The 19958-nt window shown below is 45.5% G+C and overlaps 1 protein-coding gene across 1 annotated transcript in view; it reads right to left on the bottom strand.

The window, feature by feature from the left end:
• Positions 1-19958, bottom strand: part of CDH12 (cadherin 12) — a 2012840-nt gene that overhangs the window by 338773 nt on the left and 1654109 nt on the right. The window lies entirely within an intron of this gene.

Here is a 19958-nt window from a genome sequence, read left to right as displayed (position 1 = left end):
CCTGGACTGAAACCATACTGCAAGTGGGATAATGCATTATTTTCCTCTGCCCAAAGTTGAATTCTGTTTAAAATTGCCCGTGCTGCTACCTTCATTAGGGCATCTAGGAGTAAAATTGGTCGATAGCAGGTCGGGACGTTTCTGTCTCCTTTTTTAAATATAGGGACGACTATAGCTTCAGACCAAGATGGTGGGAGCCCATGTCGATTAAAATTATTTAAAACATTCGTTAACAGGGGTGCCCAAAGATCAATTTCTGCTTTGTAGACATCGATCGGGACGCCATCAGGGCCAGGGGCTTTGCCTGAAGGACTATCTTTAATTGCTTTTGTAATCTCCATACAATTGAAGGAGATGCCTATTGGGAATATAATCGATGGAATTGTAGGTGGTTGAATGATTACCCCGTCAATCAGGGGGTTACCATAGTCAGGGTTTTCTAATTTGTCGTATAAGTTTTTAAAGTGATTTACCCAAGTTTCCCCATTAATAGCCATATCTATGACATCTGTCTGGTTTTGCTGTAAATAGGGAGCATTGACCGCTTTCCAGAAAGCTATATTGTCCTTGGATTTAGAGGCTTCAATTAAGGCCGACCAAGTCTCTTTCTTTAGAGTCTGTTTCCTAGTTTTTATGGCCAAGTTGTACAGTTTTCTGGCTTTACTGATCTCAGCAGGTGATTTGATAGTTGCATGCAGAGCCCTTTTTAGAGCTTGAAGAGCTTTAGTGCAATTTTTATCAAACCAACCATGGCCAATTTTAGTGTTAGATTGATGCTCTCTAGTTAGTAATTTTTTAAGTTCAAATTGAATTTTTAAGAAGGGAGTCAAAAGTACTGATGACTCCTCTGTTTCTGTCAGACAGGCAAGTATATCGGGTAGGCTGGATCCCATTAAAGTATGTAGAAAAACAGCGGGGTTAACCCTATCCCATTTTATAGAATAGCCATTTTTTGTGACTAAGTTTATATTGGGATGGTATTTGGGCGTATCTACGGGGGTCTCCTGAGTCTTTCTAATTTTAAGATTAAAGGCAATTGGGTAGTGATCACTAAAGAAAACATTAAGTGTTTCCCAGGCAATGACTGATCCTTCATTGGGTGGAGATATAAGGGTATTAGCTTCTTAGTAAAGGGAAGGTGGTAGTATCCACTGTCATTTATAACATGATCACTCCCTTTATATTCTATGGTATTGTAACGATGCTGATGGTTTTAATTATAATCATTTGTCTGCTTGTATTAGCCAAAGTACTGCATCTTAGGACACGTGGTCTATAAAATAAACTCTTTTTATTTTCACTGTGTCTCTGTTTATTCTTGTTGTGGACTGATGTGAGAATAATATACGAACAGGTATTTCCGATTCCCACCATTCCTGAGAGTACACTGAGTCGCTTGTTCTGGGTTGTCTTTTCATTGGGACCGCCGAGCTAAATCTCAGATAACGAATGGGACACTTATGCTAGCCGGATACGGGGTTCTGGGTTCTGAGGTGAGTTTCTGGTACACCACAATTCACTGAGGTCCTGGGGTTCTACGCATAGTTCTGTGTATAAGCAGAATCCCTGCAACATGGCGCACCTAACGTTTGGTCTATGAGTTGAAACGCCTTAGTAGTGCTTATATTAGTCCACGGCACCCTCATTCTTGTTTCCGGATAACAAGTCTGACGGATTTAAACCTACCTATTTCTGTTGATATAGGTTTCTTCAAGCTTGATCATTAAAAAGGTTATTGAGCCCTTGTGCTACTGATTACTTCGAGTGTAGCTTGTCCTTATGGCGGTCGAAATCGCGGCGCACAGTCGAGCACCTCTGAGACGTCATTTGACGCAGTATGGGGTGCCGGACACTGGTATGAACGTAATCTTTGTGGTAGGAGCCGATGCGGCTCATCCTTATGAGTTGTTTTACTCTTGGGTGACGCTTCCGGCGGTGAGTGAGGACGATAACTCTTTTCATACTTACACTGCCACTGCCGTGCCAGCGAACTATACACCGTATAGGACACAAGAAATACCAATATCTGCTTGGCAGCATCTTATTTGGTTTAATGGCGCCCTCCCCCATGCGGTTATACCACGGAGAATGGGCCCTTTGTCAATTGCAGGGGCCACTTGGCCGGTACTAGCCGGATATACGCCTCATCCCCGTTACCTAACGGTGCCGGTGGCTGATTTGCGTGTACTGCACACTGCCCTTATTACAGTACATAGGGCTTTGGTACAGTACGTGTCACGCAATGTGCAGGCGGGTGCACCTGCTGTTGCGGGGCAGCCTACTGACCACCACGCGGTGGTCATTAGTCCTGTTATGGTTAATTCTGTTATGGGCAAGCGCCCCCCAAATAGGGATGATTTCCCTTTTTGGCTTGCTGAAAAATTTGACCAAATAGAAGCGGTTTACCCGAATACATCTCCTGTGGAGAAACACAGGATCCTTACCATTAGTTTGCCTAAAGACTTGGTCCCCGACATTGATGATTGTGTAAACTGGGGCAAGGTCTTTGCAGCGACGTACTCGCAGTGCTTTGGCACTCCGTCTATGTCGGTACTGCCCTCCGTTATTAAACGTGTTCAAGATAACCACGGTGCGGAGTCTGCGATAGAATTAGGAATGAGGCTCCTCGGACAGTTTGACCTGGTGGCTACCATGGTAATGTGTAACCTTAAGGGTGATGCTATGCAATTCCAAGTTCGTAATGAACTGAAGAAGGTTGCTGATGAGGATAAGCCGCAGGAGTTCGCGAAAATAATCTCGACGGCATACAGAGATTTGGGTCGTAGCTCTTTAGGAGTTAAAACTGTTGTAAAAACTCCCGAAATTAAGCAGCAGGGTAAGGCAGAAGCCTCTGGTAAGGATGACCGTCCAAACTTTCCGAAACAGAGTTGGCGGTCAAAACAACAGGGAAAGCAGCAGCAGAAACAGGGGTCTCGGCCTGCCTCTCCCGTTCAGTCAGGTAGTGAGCGCACTTATGATCTGCGTGATATTGCTACTATTAAGTCTCCTGATAGATTTCAGGTTTCTGAACAACGTTCTCCTCGTTCTTCACAGGAAACATCGGCTTCACAGTCCGGTGACGGAGGCGGTGGCAAAGGTCGGGGTGCTCCACAAACACGTGACCAACCCCGACAGACTGAAGGTAAAGGCAAGCAGGACGAATTCGCACGACAAAGGCCCCCGTTTCAGAAGAAGAAAGTGGCTGCTCTGACGGCAAGGTATGCCTCAGATAGTGCAGACACAGCTTCAGAACCGGACATGGGCGCTGACGCTACTGGACAGCGCAGCGGAAATTACCATAGTCCGTCAAGCTCTGCGTCCATTTCTGGCGGCGACAGCAACTGATACATTGGTTACTGTTAAGACAGCTGACACCAGAGTGGCTCCCCCTGACAGACTCTATGAAATAGTCTTATTAATTGAGGGTGACATGCAACGTACACTAAAAGGGATTTTTTGGGATAATCTGACTACCACCTATGATATCCTCCTAGCGGAGGCAGATTGGCCCCCAGCTTTCATTTTAGACGCTCCTAGAGGGGAGGAGGTAATCCTCCCATCCTTTGCACACACAGTGGCTAAGGACCAGGCTGAAATGTATGCTGAGGAGTGGGCACTGGCGCTAGCGCCGGCATTGTATCGTACACAGGTGGGATGGGACCGGTTGTCCCCCTGCCATGAGATTCCATTGCGGTCTATGCCCCAGCCACAGCCCCAATATCCTATGCGTCGTGAAGCTAGACCGCACGTCGCTGCAATCCTTGACCAATTGGAATATCAGGGTGTTTTTGAAACTTGTGTGTCCCCTATGAATAACCCTTTATTCACGGTGACGAAGCCTGACGGGTCGTACCGTTTAGTTTTGGATTACCGGCACTTAAATTCGCATTGCCGGACCTGCGCGGTACAAAATACTCACAGCTCGGCTCTTGTCGACAGTCTCGTGCGTAAGAGATTTAAAACGACACTTGACATCTCCAATGGCTTTTTTAGCCATAACCTGTCCACACTGAGTAGCCAGTGGACGGCGTTTACTTCAGGCGGCAAACAGAAACAGTTCACAAGATTAGCCATGGACTATAAAAACAGCCCTGGCGTCTTTGCCGCTCGCGTGGTCTCTCTCTTAGAAAGAATAGACCCCGACGCATACTCCTATGTTGACGATATCTACCTCACGGATGATGAGCTGAAGCCACATCTGTCTCGAGTCGACAATATCATTACGGGTTTTGCGGACTATGGCTACAAATTTAATTTTGCGAAGTCTCACATCGCGGAATATACAGTGTTGTTTTTGGGCTACGAGCTCAACAACGAAGGTAAGGGATTGGCTCCTCACTTTCTGGAGAAGTGCGCATGCCTGCGTGCTCCTACAACACTGAAAAAATTGCAATCTTTGCTGGGCTTTCTGAATTTCGGATGTACGTATATTCCTGATTATGCCCAGCGTATCAAGCCGCTTTACGCCTTGGTACAACCTTCTTTTTCGAAGTCTAGCTGGCAGCTAGAACATTCTGCTATTCTACAGTCTTTACAGGCTGATCTTCTTGCTTCACAATACTTACGGACGCGTAATAACCACACTAACCTGGTAATAAGAATAGTACCAGGCGCAGTGGGTTTCACGTACTTGACGTTCAATGAGGACGACACAGTCCCCATTGCGTATAAATCACACTTGTACACCTCTGCTGAGTTGCGTTTTTCCACTGTCGAGAAAGTTCTGACAGCAGTGCAGATGGCGATCCTTAAAGAACGCGCACTGTCACAAGGAAAACGCATACTGGTTGTGACACCGTATCCTGCCCTAGAGGCGGTGACAAAAGCAAGTGTACCAAATTCTAAAGCTTTGCATCCACGGTGGATACAATGGGCCACGACTCTGACATCACCAGATGTCACTTATATCTTTGACGCCTCTTTGCAGACTCAGGAGTACTTACAGTATGAATTCGTTCATCCGGCTCCTCTGTCTTTGCGCCCGCTCGAAGAATACCATTGTGTCATATACACTGACGGCTCGGCGCAGCCGGCGATTGGATCGAAGCATGCCTATTCAGCAGCTTGCGCAATTGTCGTGGGTACATTCGTAAATGGTGAATTCCAATCTGATGCCGTGCATACGCAGACATTGGGTGATTGTACCGCGCAACTGGCGGAGCTCCGGGCTCTGGTGCTTGCACTGGAGTTTGCTGATCCCCGAGTCACTACTCTTATAGTAAGTGACTCCTTTTATTGTGTCCAGTCCTACAATGACAATTTACACTTCTGGTCTCAAAACGAATATCGCGATACCAAAGGTAGCACAATTAAGCATAAATTGCTTTGGGTTCGAGTGGCAGACTTTAAAGAACGTCTCCCTCTCGTGAATGTTATTCACACTCTTGGTCACCAACGACTTGGTGTCCATGCTGTCGGTAACAGCTTGGCTGACGAGGCAGCAAAAACAGCAGTGGCTACATACTTAGTGGCAGCAGTTACAAGATCTAAAAGTAAGATTGATGATGACATCTTGGCAGCTATTGCTGCTACAGAGACGGGAAGTGATTACCCGAAGGGTTTTCCGTCTCGTTATTTGTATCACTTAAGTCCTGATAACGTCCCGTTAGTGAGGATTAACGACGTTGGTGACAGAATTATTCCCAACGCGGACTGCAGACCAGCTCTGATACTAGCAGCGCACGAGGGGTTGGCATCTGCCCACGCCGGCGTGTCCGCTACTATATCTCTGTTACAACAACGTTACTGGTGGTTCGGTTTATACAAACAAACGCGCGCTTATGTTCTTGATTGTGACATTTGCCAACAGATTAAACCTTCAACTGTTGCGCGCCCACCACAAACACAGTTGTACATATCTAATAAACCATTTGGTTGTGTTTATCTAGATCACTGCGGTCCTTTTTCTTCTGATACTGCGTACAAGTATATCTTGGTTGCAGTGGATTCGTGCACACGTTTTCTTTGGGTATGGCCACAAAGGAGTGCTGATTCACGGACTGTCATCAGGGATTTGCGTGTCTTTGTGGGAACTTTTGCGTGTGGTACCTTCCATTCTGATCAGGGCCCTGCGTTCGCCTCTAAGGCTTACAAGGAGGCTATGAGAAATTTGGGGGTCCAAGTCAAATTTTCGTCCCCCTACCGACCTGAGGGTAATAGTGTGGTGAAGCGAATGAACCGTGACTTAAAGCAATCTTTGACAGCACGTGTTTTAGGCACAGGCCTGAAGTGGCTAGCCCATTTGTATAACGTCCAACGTGCACTTAATAATCTCCCTAGAAGGTCTCTGGGTGGGCGGACCCCATACATGATGCTCTTCGGAATCAGAATGTTTGTCCCAGACCTTGATGGTCTAGACATGGCGGCGTCGGCCGCACCCTTTGACGTAGATGATCACTGTGCTGTTTTGCAGACCCTACAAGAAGCCAGAGACACTCTATCGAAGGAACACTTGCCCTCCACATCTGATGCTGAGCTTCAGATTCCGGTAGTCGGCTGGCTACCCCGAGTTGGAGACCTGGTCCGTGAGAAGGAGGAGAACAAGAAGGAGTTTGGCCCCTCTTATCGTGCACCGGTTCCAGTGCTTGGAGTGCAGGGTACAAGAACAGTCATTTTACCTCCACTTCCTGGTCGCAAAGAAAACAGGTACATCTCTATTGACAATGTCAAACTTCAGCGAGTGTCCGATACTTCTTAGTATGACTCCAGCAGTTTCATGCCAGACGATGCAAAGAAATTCAGTGTTGGTTCCTGCTTCTACCACCTTGTCTGATGTTGCCATCGAGATGCAGTCAGTTACTGATCCCTTGTTAATACCACCGGCTGGTGGTCTGCCCGAAGAGACTGAGTATGCTTATCCTACAAATGGTCAATCGCCTGTTTTACAATCTACGGCGATTACCCAGTCACGTTTCTCCTTTGACACTGACTCATTGCCTTCCACTTCCCCTTCGAACATGGCTATTTTTGTTAGTTGGTTCAAAAGACATTTTTTGATTCCCCCTTGGACATACGTTTGGCTGGTGCTTATAAGTATTTTTTTGTTTATGTCCATTGGATTTGTAATAGTATTTTTCCGTCTGGTGAATGGCCACTATCTCAAAGAGAGATCTATAATTAGACTTATCGATGGAACTTTGGCCCCCCACTCCTCGTCCCACATCATGAAAAGGGACCAGACTTTTGTGAATATTACTGCCTGGCCCGTTTTGGATGGAATTGCGTGGGATGCTGTTAAATTCCAAATTCATGGTCCTACTGAGGTCATCAATGTGCCTAATGTATTTCGTGTTTCTATGGGTGATGTGGTTAAGCAGAACATTCGTTCTGATGATTGGGATGTTCATGCCATTGAAGCACTGTTTTCTGATTTGAAATATTATGCCGCTTTTGATGCAGAAGATTTATATGAAAATGCGGCTAACTATGCAGAACAGTATTGTTTTCAACATTATGGCAATCACTTCCTGCATAAAGCAAATACGTTTCGAAATTTTGTAAATTTTACCCAATGGGAACACTATCCTACCCCATCTTTAGGCAGTTCACCTACATTGGTTGATAAATATACTTATTTTACTGATTTCAGTGTTTCCAGCCCAGCATCATTTTATTTTAAAGTGATGTCTGAGTCTGCCTCGAAGGTTAGACTGACACACACCAAATTACTATATTCTAAGTCCTTTATGGATGAGTTGTCAATCAAAGGTTATGACCTGTGGAAGGCTACTATTGATCTTAAAAAATCGGTTTGGGGTTCCAAACCGTGGCAGGTTCAGGGAACTGAAGCTTTACATCGTGCCTGTCTTGTACCAAATCATATGTTGTTTTTGAATTCAACCATCTTCCAGACCACCTGTTTCGGATTGGCCACTTCTAAAAAACTGAATTTCCCCTCTGTTCCAGATCTGGGCGCTTACCCCAATTGGGATAACCAAACAGATCTGTCCCTTCCTGCTTTGCAGTCATTAGTCTCTAATACATCTTTCAATATTTCGAAATTTAGTAGTGAAGGATGGTTAATTTGGCAAAGCAGTTCAGATGCCTGTCAACGTCGTTTTCTAGGTCTGAAACCGGGGTATACGCAGCAGCGCGTAGACCCTCGGTTTGAGTCCTCTCATACAGTAACTACCTACTCTGTAGGGAAGTTATGTCAATCCTGGCTGCGACATTCCACCTTGGCATCTGTCAAAGTTCATTTATCAAAATTACATGACAAAATAGATTTGAATGATTTTGTTAAAGGTCCTGTGAGTGGCAGATCCAAGAGGTGGGCGTATGCTATTTACAACGAAGTATGGAAATTGTCGCAAATTGAAGCGGCTTCAAGATTGAGGGCCATTGATCAAGCAAATATGGAAAAGGTCTTGGCCGTTATAGATAACAGCATTAACACACTTTCTTCCAGAATTTATACATTAGACAATATTGTTTCTTCAATTGTTGATATTGTACATGATGATATGTCTGTATTGTATCATGGTCAAAACCAGTTGCGTTCTGTTATGCAGTTTGCATGGACATTACAAACGTTAAAGGCAGGAAAGGTCCCCTGGGACTATCTGAATACGACATCATTATTCCTTCCCTTTAACCTTACTGTAAAGCAGCAGTTCATGTCCATGAAAGATGCTACATATTCATTATAACACATTGAAAAGTTGGAGCCGTTACCTTTCTCTGTGGCGGAATTGAATTCAGCCGTGTGGTTAGTACATGGGTTGATCACGCTCCCTTTCGCGCTTTTTAAGTTTACGTCATGAATGAAACACTATGCTCTGGGTAGATATGAACAGTTGGGTACCGCGTTCCTACATGAGGTTTGATCTCTACCTTTTACGTATAGATGTACAAGAGACGGTACAGAGGTTTACCTGAAAGGTGAGGAGGGTACCTCGACACCTGATCATTCTGTAGTATGTAGGCACATTCAGTTACACGGTGCATGCAATGTACACGCCCCAAATTTGGCCTGCGTCCTCAAAGGTATCCCAGTGCCAGTGATTACACCATATTTCACGCTGCTTGCAAACGGTAGTTATTTAATTTTGAATAATGAAGCTTGCTGCGGGATGTTAGTGGGAATCCCATATATAGTAACTGTATCGCAGAGAGTAGTCTGCTGCAATAATGTTCTATTTCCACCCCCGCATGGGCGGCTGGATGTTTCCATCTGGCCTTCGATTCCGACCTTGAAAGCAGAGTTCAACAAGATGAGCAGAATAAGAGCTCTATTGTCCCAAAAAGAGGTGCCATTGACTTCCTCCCGAGAAACATTTGTCCTTCACGTGGCAAATACGCGCACTGAGGTACAGGCGCTTTTGAATACTGACCTCCCCCTGCATTTTGGAGCTTTGATCCAAACAATTTTCAATGCCTCGTCAACAACTGGCCTGGCTCATTTTTTTAAACTTGTGGGCTCAGGCCTCGTGACCTCCTTCCAAACTATTTTTGGGGTGATTGCGGCATTTTTTCGAGCATCTTTGGCGGTGTCCCACTGATTCTGGCGCTGGTGGCGGGTGTGCTACTTTTACTTTTCATACTACGAAATGGCTGCACTTTCTGTGCCTCACGACAACCTGCCCCGTCTGCATCTTCTTCGTGACAGGATGCTTGAATATTATGGTACGCTGCCATTGGCGACTTTGAGCCTGGCGTATGGATTATCCTTCCGGTATTCCTACTTTACCTGCGTACAACCTGTCTTTCACTGCCTAGATTGTCCCTTTGAATGGCCTCTGGATTTGTGCTTGACCAACACGGTGTCTCAGGTGCCGGATTATGATCGACTGATGAGACCCTTAGTGTCTCACGAGTTTGCCTGTTCTGGTGTTCGGATTATGGCCTGTGGTGCGGCGCATGGAATCCTGGGTAATTGGGACATCGCAAGGGCTGCCTATGACTTCTTGGATATGAGTTATTTGGAGGAACACGTCGGTTGCCCTCTGATGGTGCTAGAGGCTCCGCTTATTGAAGAACATGTATGTTCCTTTTCTTTGATTAACTGGATGGCTGAAACTTTTAGTGGCCGTGCCAACGATTTTCTGTTGGAAGCTGTTGCTACGTATGCTGCATACACGTTCATGGATTGAGGGAACTGTCATCCACTATGTTTTTCCTACCATGTGACTTTGGATTGCTGGCTAAAGCAGCATTTTTCATTTTTTTCCTTTCCCTTTTTGAGGTTTTTTTTGCTTTTCTTTTTTCTTTCGAACTTTCTCTGAACTGATACTTGGTTTCGATTTGAATACGCCTTGTTCTGCTCTGTCGAATTTGAACTCTGCGTTCTCTCATTTCTTCCCTACTGGTTAGTGCTTCGATCAAGGGGGCATGTAGTGAGGAATCCCTTAATACGTACATACATTGTTAAGTTAGCATAACCCCGTTAGATGTTAGAAAGCCATCTTGCTGCTTTTGCGCACGACACTGCATCTACATGTTATTGTTCAAACAAACTGCTGGCTCGCGCTTTGCCTCACACAAGAGCAATCTGTTGTTACCATCCCGAGCTCTGCGCAGCGACCTTGGTCTGTACATGGTGTAACAAGAACAGTCTGGGTCGTTAGACAATGCATGTTTTCCACTCTAGGTTGATCGACTCACTATTTAGCCATAACATACTGGCAGCTGCGAATACCTGAAAGTTGGTGCTTTTAATATTGCAGACATCATGTTTAATATTCAGACCGAAGACGAGCCTTCCTGCGAGAAGACTTCTGATGCTCCTGTGATGTGATTTCACTAAGCTGATCTTTGAGGTATGGGGTCCCCCCTTCAAGCCTAAGAGACCTTTTATTAGCATAATAATAATATTAGCTTCTTAGTAAAGGGAAGGTGGTAGTATCCACTGTCATTTATAACATGATCACTCCCTTTATATTCTATGGTATTGTAACGATGCTGATGGTTTTAATTATAATTATTTGTCTGCTTGTATTAGCCAAAGTACTGCATCTTAGGACACGTGGTCTATAAAATAAACTCTTTTTATTTTCACCGTGTCTCTGTTTATTCTTGTTGTGGACTGATGTGAGAATAATATACAAACAGGTATTTCCGATTCCCACCATTCCTGAGAGTACACTGAGTCGCTTGTTCTGGGTTGTCTTTTCATTGGGACCGCCGAGCTAAATCTCGGATAACGAATGGGACACTTATGCTAGCCGGATACGGGGTTCTGGGTTCTGAGGTGAGTTTCTGGTACACCACAATTCACTGAGGTCCTGGGGTTCTACGCATAGTTCTGTGTATAAGCAGAATCCCGTCTTCTCCACCTCTCGTAGTGCAAAGGCCAAGAGTCAGATCACAACCTACTGTTTATATGGTGGGTGTTCCCTTGACTGATGGCCACGAGAACGAAGATTCCCTAAAAAATAAGGTCATACACTGGATCCGCCATGTCAGAGGCTGTCGATCCCTTATAAGAGATGACCTATTAAGGGCTCGCAGACTCAGATATGATAACAGCCACACAGATGCAATAGAGCTGACCCTAGCTAACCACTTCTTAGCTGACGGCCTTATAGCACTCGAATATAGATCTTCCTCCCCGGACTCGTCTTCTATCCAATTCAGACGCTTTCTTACATCAAGCCAAGACCGTACGGGGAGATGGGGAGGATTGCTAAATCAGGGTTCTGAGGGCGTATCTAATCTGGAACAAAATGATTGACTTACTTTGGCAACAAATACTCTATCAACCTCTGATGGAGTATCCCACGTAACTCTGGTTGCCAATTCTAGATCGCCTACCCAAACACTCGTTCCTACTATCTCTAATGGGGCCAAGGAGGAAGGCGGGACACAACCCTTAGTTCCAACTTCATCCATTTTGGATCATGATTCTATTCCATCTTTAGCTCCACCAAAGAACTATAAAATTATTTCATGGAATATTGCCGGCTTGAAAGCTAAACTTACACTGCCAGATTCGAATAATTTTATTTCCACTTTTGATATATGCATATTCCAAGAGACTTGGAGCCTAAAACCTTTGCACCAACCTGGCTATACCTGCTATTTTGTTCCCGCCCGATCCAATGGCCGTGGCCGTCCCTCTGGAGGCCTCATAATATGGTTAAATATTGCCCTTCCCTGCAGAGTCCGTGAAGTACAAAGTCCATCACCGGATGTGATGCATATAACTTTGAGTGGCCTGAAAGGGGGGCCCTCTATTGAGCTTTTCAACATATATGTTAGAGGTACCCAAGGAGGATCTAAATCACCGATCGTTACCACCTTGGAAGAGCAGCTTTCCTCTTGTCCATCTAATTCACTTATCCTGGTTGCAGGGGACCTGAATTGTACTTACGAGCCCCTTGCCTCTGAAGACATCCTAGAGGTTGATGAGGAAGATGCCAGATGGGGGATACCTCCCTTGTCTGTTCCCCCAGTTAAGAGATGGACACCGGTGATAATTCAGTTAAATGCCTTGGCTCTGGAATTTGGCCTGAGAGCTGCTAATGGCCGACTTCCTTCTGACCTTCAAGCAGCTTTTACCTTTAATAGAGTCTCTAGTCCTTCTCGAATCGATTATATTTTAATCGATCGTAGACTGTGGCGTTATACGGTGGATTTGGCCATAGTCCCAACCACCGACAGTGACCATAATCCACTGTGTTTAACGCTAAAGAATCTGTGGCCACCAGATCAATCAACTTCCGATCCCTGCCCCATATTGTCCACCAAAGATATCATTCCATCGAATTGCAAAAGATTTCTGAAATGGCCCAAAATCGCCATAGATGAACAAAAAATTCTTTCTATAAAGGAAATATTGTTATCTAAAACTACAGAACTTAGGGAAGCTTATGAGGAATCTAACCAGAGTTCAAGGGCCACAACTATCCATGTTGTCACAACTGAATTGATCGGAGCACTTTTCACATCTTCTTCTATTATTAAAGCCAACAAATATAAATCACCTGGCTCTTGGTTTAACTCTGAGTGCAGGTCAAGCAAGAAGGAGCTTATAACCGCTATCAAATCTAAGGATTGTTCCTTTATTAAATATGCCAGGTCTGCTTACAGAAAGGCTGTCAATAAAGCAAAGTCTACTTGGGAGGAATCCCACTGGCAGGCCCTAACAACTGCTAGCTTAGCTAGAGATGGAGTCACATTTTGGAACCTGTGCAGATATTCAAGAGGCTCTGACCCTGACGTAATTTCTAACCATATTGCAAACCATGAATGGTTCGCTCATTTTTCGAACCTCTATTCGGGCATAGATTACGAAACCTTGAGTACACCTTTCCTCATTGCTCCAACAGACCCCATTCTGGCCAACTATGATCTGTTTACAGAGACAGAAGTTGTAACTGCCATCAACAGATTAGTCCCAGCGAAAGCTCCAGGTCCCGATGGCCTGCCTGGTGATTTGTTCCGCTCCGATCCTAAATCATGGGCTGCTTATTTTACCATCTTACTTAACGCCATCCTCAAGGGGTCATCTATCCCTGAGTCATGGAAAGGAGCGGAAGTAGTACCAATATATAAGAAGGCCTCCAGGGAGGATCCTGCCAACTACCGACCAATAAGTCTTATTGATGTCAGTCAGAAAGTGGTTGGCAGGGTTCTGCTGGAGCGCATATTGTCCTGGGCTACTGAGCATAGTGTTCTGTCACATTTCCAGGCTGGGTTCAGAACGAGCACGGGCACGATCGACCAGGTTTTCAGGCTGCTCCTGCTATATTGGAAGGTTGTCTCGATTGGCAGGGGCAGCCTCCATTTGGCTTTTATAGACTTGAGATCTGCCTTCGACCTGGTGCCTCGTGCCCGCCTTTGGTCTGTTCTCCAGGAAATGGGTCTCCCGCCTCCTCTTCTGGACCTTTTGGTCCGACTCCATGAGGGTAACTTCGCAAGAGTGTGGTGGGGAACTCAGGCACAGAAAACTGACAAGATTCCAGTCAAGAGAGGTGTCCGCCAGGGTTGTGTATTGGCGCCCACCCTCTTCTCCTTGTTTGTGAATGGAGTGGTGAAATTTTTCCAGCCGACGCCCCGCCCTGGCGGGCGAAAAAGTTCCCACCCTCCTTTTTGCAGACGACACCCTCTTGATTTCTAAGACACCAGCAGGCCTACAGAAGCTCTTAGACAGGTTTCATTTGTTCTGTTCATTGAGAGGCTTAGCCATTAACACATCAAAAACTAAGCTCCTCTCCTTCAAACCACATAAATCACCCAGCGTATCTATTATGTCTGACGGAACCCCACTAGAACATGTCAAATCATTTGACTATCTAGGAATTAGAGTTTCCGACACTTTAAGCTGGAGACCTCATATTACCAAGATGCTGCTAAATTTTAAACGAGCCACGGGAGTGATTGCTAATGAACATCGCTCCTCCAGGAGCAAGCCAATCACTCCCGCATTAGTGATTTACCAGGCTAAAGCATTTGTCTCGGCCCTATATGGTGCCGAACTATGGGGTTTTGATAACCTTGAAGATATCACCCTGTCCGAGAATAAATTCATGAGAGACTTACTCTCAATGCCTAGGGGCACCCCTCTAAAACCACTCTTTAGTGATCTGGGTAGGCGTTCGATCAAAGATATTGCAAGGCTGCGCCCTTTGTTATTCTGGGCCCACCTTTGGCGCACCCCGGAGCTTGAAAAATACACTGAGGGCCTAAGAGAAATCATGAACATCCCAGGCTCCCATAAAATAAGCTGGCTCCGTAACATCAAAAAATCCTTAAAGCAACTTGATCTAAACGATGCCTGGGAACATGGAGTCCCCGTGAGCAAGGCGGACCTCAAAAGAGCATATTGGGCCTGGATTGACAACGAAGACCTTAGCAATCCCAATGCTGGCAGGTTGACTGAAGCTTTTTATATTCACAAGCAGTTTATTAGCTTCAAGCCTTATCTTGAGTTTGTACAAAAACCAAGGGATAGATCCTTGTATCTTCAGTTTAGACTCGAGATCCTCCCAACTCGAGAGTTCACTAGCAAATGGAAGCCTCCTCACCAGACACCTGATACTTGTCTGAATTGTGTGGAGAAGGTCGAAAGCATTGCCCACATTATGTTTGAATGCCCAGCGTATAGTAACCCGAGAAGGTAATGGTTAGGCCCTGCTTGCCGCCTCCTGGGCATTTCAAACTACCGTGCTGCTTTACGCATTCTACAATCTGACACAAGCCTGGTGCTAGTCTGTGCCGTGGCCAAGTTTCTGGGCTGGTCCTGGATCATTAGAAGTAAATTTACTAGCCCCAGCAGATGATTTTGTCTATAGCATTTTTTATCCTTTTTTTTTTACTTTTTTAACCAATTTTAACATCTTTATATTGTTTTTATACAACTAGTCACTAATCTATCAGATTGAGAGCATTTCAACAACCATCGTGATCTTTTGTAAATATTGCCCTCCTGTTGAATTATCTGTTTGTTTTTATATGTCTGTATGTATATGCTTTTATGATAATTCTTTTATCGAAATAAAGCTTTTTGACTTGACTTGTATCTGAAACTCAGGCCATATCAATTCTGGAGTACTGCCGATGTGGCATAGAATAGTACGTGTACCCCCGGTGCAGTTGGAAATAGAGAACGCCACGAATCTTGCAGCGAGTGCAAACACCCTAATTCTAAAATTGAAGTCCTCACCTTGGTCATTCTAGGACTAAGTGGCCGGCTAGTAGAACCCATGCCATAGTTAAAAACACAATTAAAATCTCCCATTACAACAAGCACACCCTGCCATCCCATTAATTCTAGACATATAGCATTAAATAATGTCGGATCTTCAACATTAGGGCTGTATAGAACACACAACACGCATTTCAAAGTAATAATCTCAATTTGAGCTAGGGCCCACCTCCCTCTTTGATCCGCTAATACCTTATGGATTTGACAATCGAGTGTTTTAGACACCAAAATGGCAGACCCCTGATTGACACATTTTGTGACGTGCATATTATATTCTGGAAGCCCACTTGATTTAGAAAGCCACGATCTTTATTCGCTAAATGCGTTTCCGTTAAAAGTACTATATGGGGTTTATAAGCCCTAAGCTCTTCCCGTACTAATTGTCTTTTAGATCCTCTATTCAGCCCAGACACATTCCAAGATAGACACCTAATCCTTGCCATAACCATTAATATAGTTACCAAACCTCAAAGCAAAAAGGTAATAATCCCAGAGCTCCCACCCCCAAAACAAAAAACTGTAAACCTTATTTTTGACTTTTTCTTTCTTTATACCCTTAACCCTCCCAGGAGTGCCCATCTGCACCCCCCTCAAAAACGACCTTCCCCCCTACCAGTTTCCTAAAGAAGGAATCACCCTCCCCAAAGAGCTGCCGCTGAAAATGGCAGCTAACGTCTCAGCGCACCGCAGAGCCAAACCCTGGCTAGGCCCCCACAGCCGCAAGAAAAAAATGAACTATAACAAGCTAAACCCCTAGCCGCCACAGAAGCTGCAGCAAAAGGCCTCTATACTTCTCTAGTCTACGCCTCCTGGTCCCCTTTGCATAAAAAAGACCAGAACATTGTCTACTTTATCAATTCCTATTGGATCGGCCAGTCCTGCCGAAGGGTTCATGTCGTTTGCCATTTGCTTAATACTTGCTTAGCCTCGAGGTCCGAAACAAAAAATTGTGACTGCCCATCCTTGATAACTTTCAATCTGGCAGGTTCCAGCAAAAAGACCTGAGCCCCGGTCTCGTTAAATGGATCGATGAGTTGTCTCATTTTCCATATTTTTTCCATTGTAGTGCGGCTCAAATCAGATCTAAAAAAAATCGATAAAGAGTCAACCCCTACTGGCGAATGTATCTGGGCTTTAAAAGACAGTGCCTGTCTTAACAAATAATTCCTGAAAAAATTAGAATAGGCCGAGGATACCGAGCATTGAGCCTCTGCGCAGTAATAGGGAGTCTATGTGCTCTTTGAACCTGGCAGTCCCAATACCAATCAGACAGATCCGGAAAGGCTTTATGATAAAGTTGGACAACAAATGCTCGGGGGTCAGCGCCCTCCTTACCCTCCTGAACACCAAACAATCTTAAATTATTACGCCTTTGCCGGTTTTCTAAATCTTCAATCTTAGCTTGACAGGCCAAGAGCTGTAGGTCGTGAGACTGCACAGTATTCGCTATAGCAGTAACTGACTCTTCTGTCTCTGCTACCCTATTTTGTAACTCAGCCATATCTCATGTAATTCCGGCCACAGTACCCGTCACCTCATCCAATGATAACTTAATACTAAGGTAGTCCGCTCTAATCTGAGCATGATGATCCTGAGCCTCTCATTGTCGTTCTTGTAAGGCCTGCAGTATTACCGCAAGAGACGGCTCTTCAGAAGAAGGCAGTTCATCTGTCTCTTGCACCAAATCTAGTGAGGTTGGCTTAGTCATATTACCTAGCTCTTCATTGGGACTGGGCGAGCTTTCAGAGCTGTTCCCATTAGAGTAGTCCACAGAGTTAGTTAAGGGTATCTCTTGTTCCCCAATGGTTTCAATATTTTCACAATTCACAGAGTCCTCCACGCATTGGCCACTTGACCAGCCAGGATCAGAACCTGACAAATGAGAGATCAGAGCCTTGACCTCTCCCTTTGCGTGGACCCACTTTCTTAGTGGGCTGCTCTCCATACCTCCTTTCCAGCGACCTCCAGAGCTATTGTGCCAGCTAGCCCCTTGCAGGTCCATCAATCTTTTACGAGGTTTGGCTACCTTGAGATCCTTTTTGCTGTTATTTTTATTTTTATTCCCAGTAGTGTTAAGGGTCTTTCGTGGATCCCGCCGGTTCTTCCCTACAATCATTACCTCAGGCATAGCGTCAGATACAGTTAAACTCTTATTTTTTGGTTTAGTGCCCAGATCAGAGCGCTTGGGAGTGCTGTCTTGGCCACATGATAAACTTTTTGAACAATTCTGATCCACCTCAGGACTAGACAGACTACAGCTCTGGAGAGTACTACTAGGGCTATCACCGTTAGCGTCTAACGCAATATCCTCAGTGCCCCCCAATGCTACGTTAGGCACTTCTAAGATGGCATCCTCCTGAGTGACCGGAGTCTCCTCCAATTCAGTGACCCCCCCATGGTCCAACACTCTGGGTGGTTCACCAGAATCGTCACATTTGGTTTCCACTTCTAAACTCCCCACTGGATCCTCATAAGACAGTCTGTTGTTAGCAGCTGGCTCCTGTGTATCTTTCTGCGCAGCGCTACACAATATAGATGCTATAGCTATTGCATCAGCCATTTGTACGAGAATCTCTCCCTCCGCAATTAAATCAGCGGTTTTACCTGCTTCCAGGAGCCGAAGTGCAGGTCTGCCCACTCGAGCTGGTGCTGCTTTAGCTCCATTCTTGTTGTTCAGCGCCATCCAGCCTTCTTCAGCGAGCGGGGGGGGTTGTAAGACCGCAGTCCTTGGTCTTGCCTTTCTCTTTCCGAGTTGGAGTTAAGGACCGACATCGTGCTGCCGAAAAATACAGTGAAAGCAGCCCGCTCTTCTACTCCTCTGTTCCTGTCCCGGCAGTCCATGGACTGGTGCACACTGCACAGGCTCCTAGACTCCCCTACCCAATCCATACGCTGCTCTCATGCTCATAATACTATTAACCAGCATGAGTAAAGCACTGAGATTATTATGAGTGGGATGGTTTGGCACTCATTCAGGGACAGGGAGCCTGTGCCTGCTCTCCACCCAGCTGTGCAACACATCTCTGGTTGGCGAACTCTAAGGGGCCTATTAGGATGGTGTGCGGACTTTAGTCCAGCCGCCACCCTAGCGGTGCAGGGACCGGCTGCCAGTTGTGCGGGGATCCCGCACTGGCAATTAGGATGCCACCGTAGCGGTGACATCCTCTATTCCCAGCATTGTGGTTGGCGGTGCTCACAGCACCACCCGCCACAATGCTGGGAATGCACGTTGTGCATTGTTATGCACAAGGTGACCGGCACTGCGCGGTCTGTGACAATGTAGGGGGGTACCATAGGTACCCCCCCATGTGCACCCCCCCATCCCCCCAATACCCTGGGGCCCGCAACTGGCCCCCGTAGGCAAAATCGGCATGGCTTTCCATGGCAGGGTCTCCGCAATGGAAAGCCCTGCACTGCTGCCCATGCTAATATGTATGGCGGTGTCTAGGAGACACCGCCACCATATCCAGCCCCTTTTCCACCCAATCGACTGGTCGACTGCCGGAAAACCGGTGGACGGTCTTTCCGTCCGCCGGGGTCCCCCACGCCATACTAATATGCCGGGGGGAAATGATGTAGGGCAGTCGGTCAAACCGACATGCACACTTGCAGTGCCCACCACACCTACTTCCTGGTGCTGTCCATCAGTATGGCCCCCCACCCTAAGACACAGCTCAGTGAAAAATAAAATGATACCAAAATTGTTTTATTATCATTTTATTTTTCATGTTTGAATCTGCTAGCTGTCAGCATTGGGTGACGCTCCTCTGCTCTAACGGAGCTTTTACAGAGGTGACCAGATCCGTGTATTCAACACCTGAGCAGAGATTCACCAGGAATTGTGTTTTAGCCTAAAATAATTGTATTTAATACATTGAAACCAACGCATTTTCTATCATTGTGTAATATTAAAACTGATTCCATGCTTATATGAATAGTGACTCCTTCAGTCTATTTTCAAACAGCATTAACCATAAGTATAGGCCAGAAAATCAAACTTTTTTTGATCCAAAGCTGTTCACAGACACAACATATGAAACAGTAATTCACTTTTGTAACCAAACACAGCTTTGCTTAAATACATCTTAATTTAAAACCTCCTCACACTCAAACCGTGTCCCCTAAATATCCAACACTGAGGTGCCGATTCGGATCCTGGAGAAACCGGGTAAGAACCGTCGGTCGGAGTGTTTTCTCTGTCCGACTCGTACCCGGGAAAAAAACATTACAAACATGCAATTACGATTCGCACGGAAACACCATTTCCGTACGAACCGTAAAAAACACCGACCGACGAAAATATCCATACAAA

Source organism: Triturus cristatus, chromosome 5_2 (genome assembly GCF_964204655.1).
Source record: "Triturus cristatus chromosome 5_2, aTriCri1.1, whole genome shotgun sequence".
Classification (NCBI taxonomy): Eukaryota; Metazoa; Chordata; class Amphibia; order Caudata; family Salamandridae; genus Triturus; species Triturus cristatus.
Note: the sequence above shows the minus strand (reverse complement) of the source record. Positions and strands in the feature narration are given on the sequence as shown.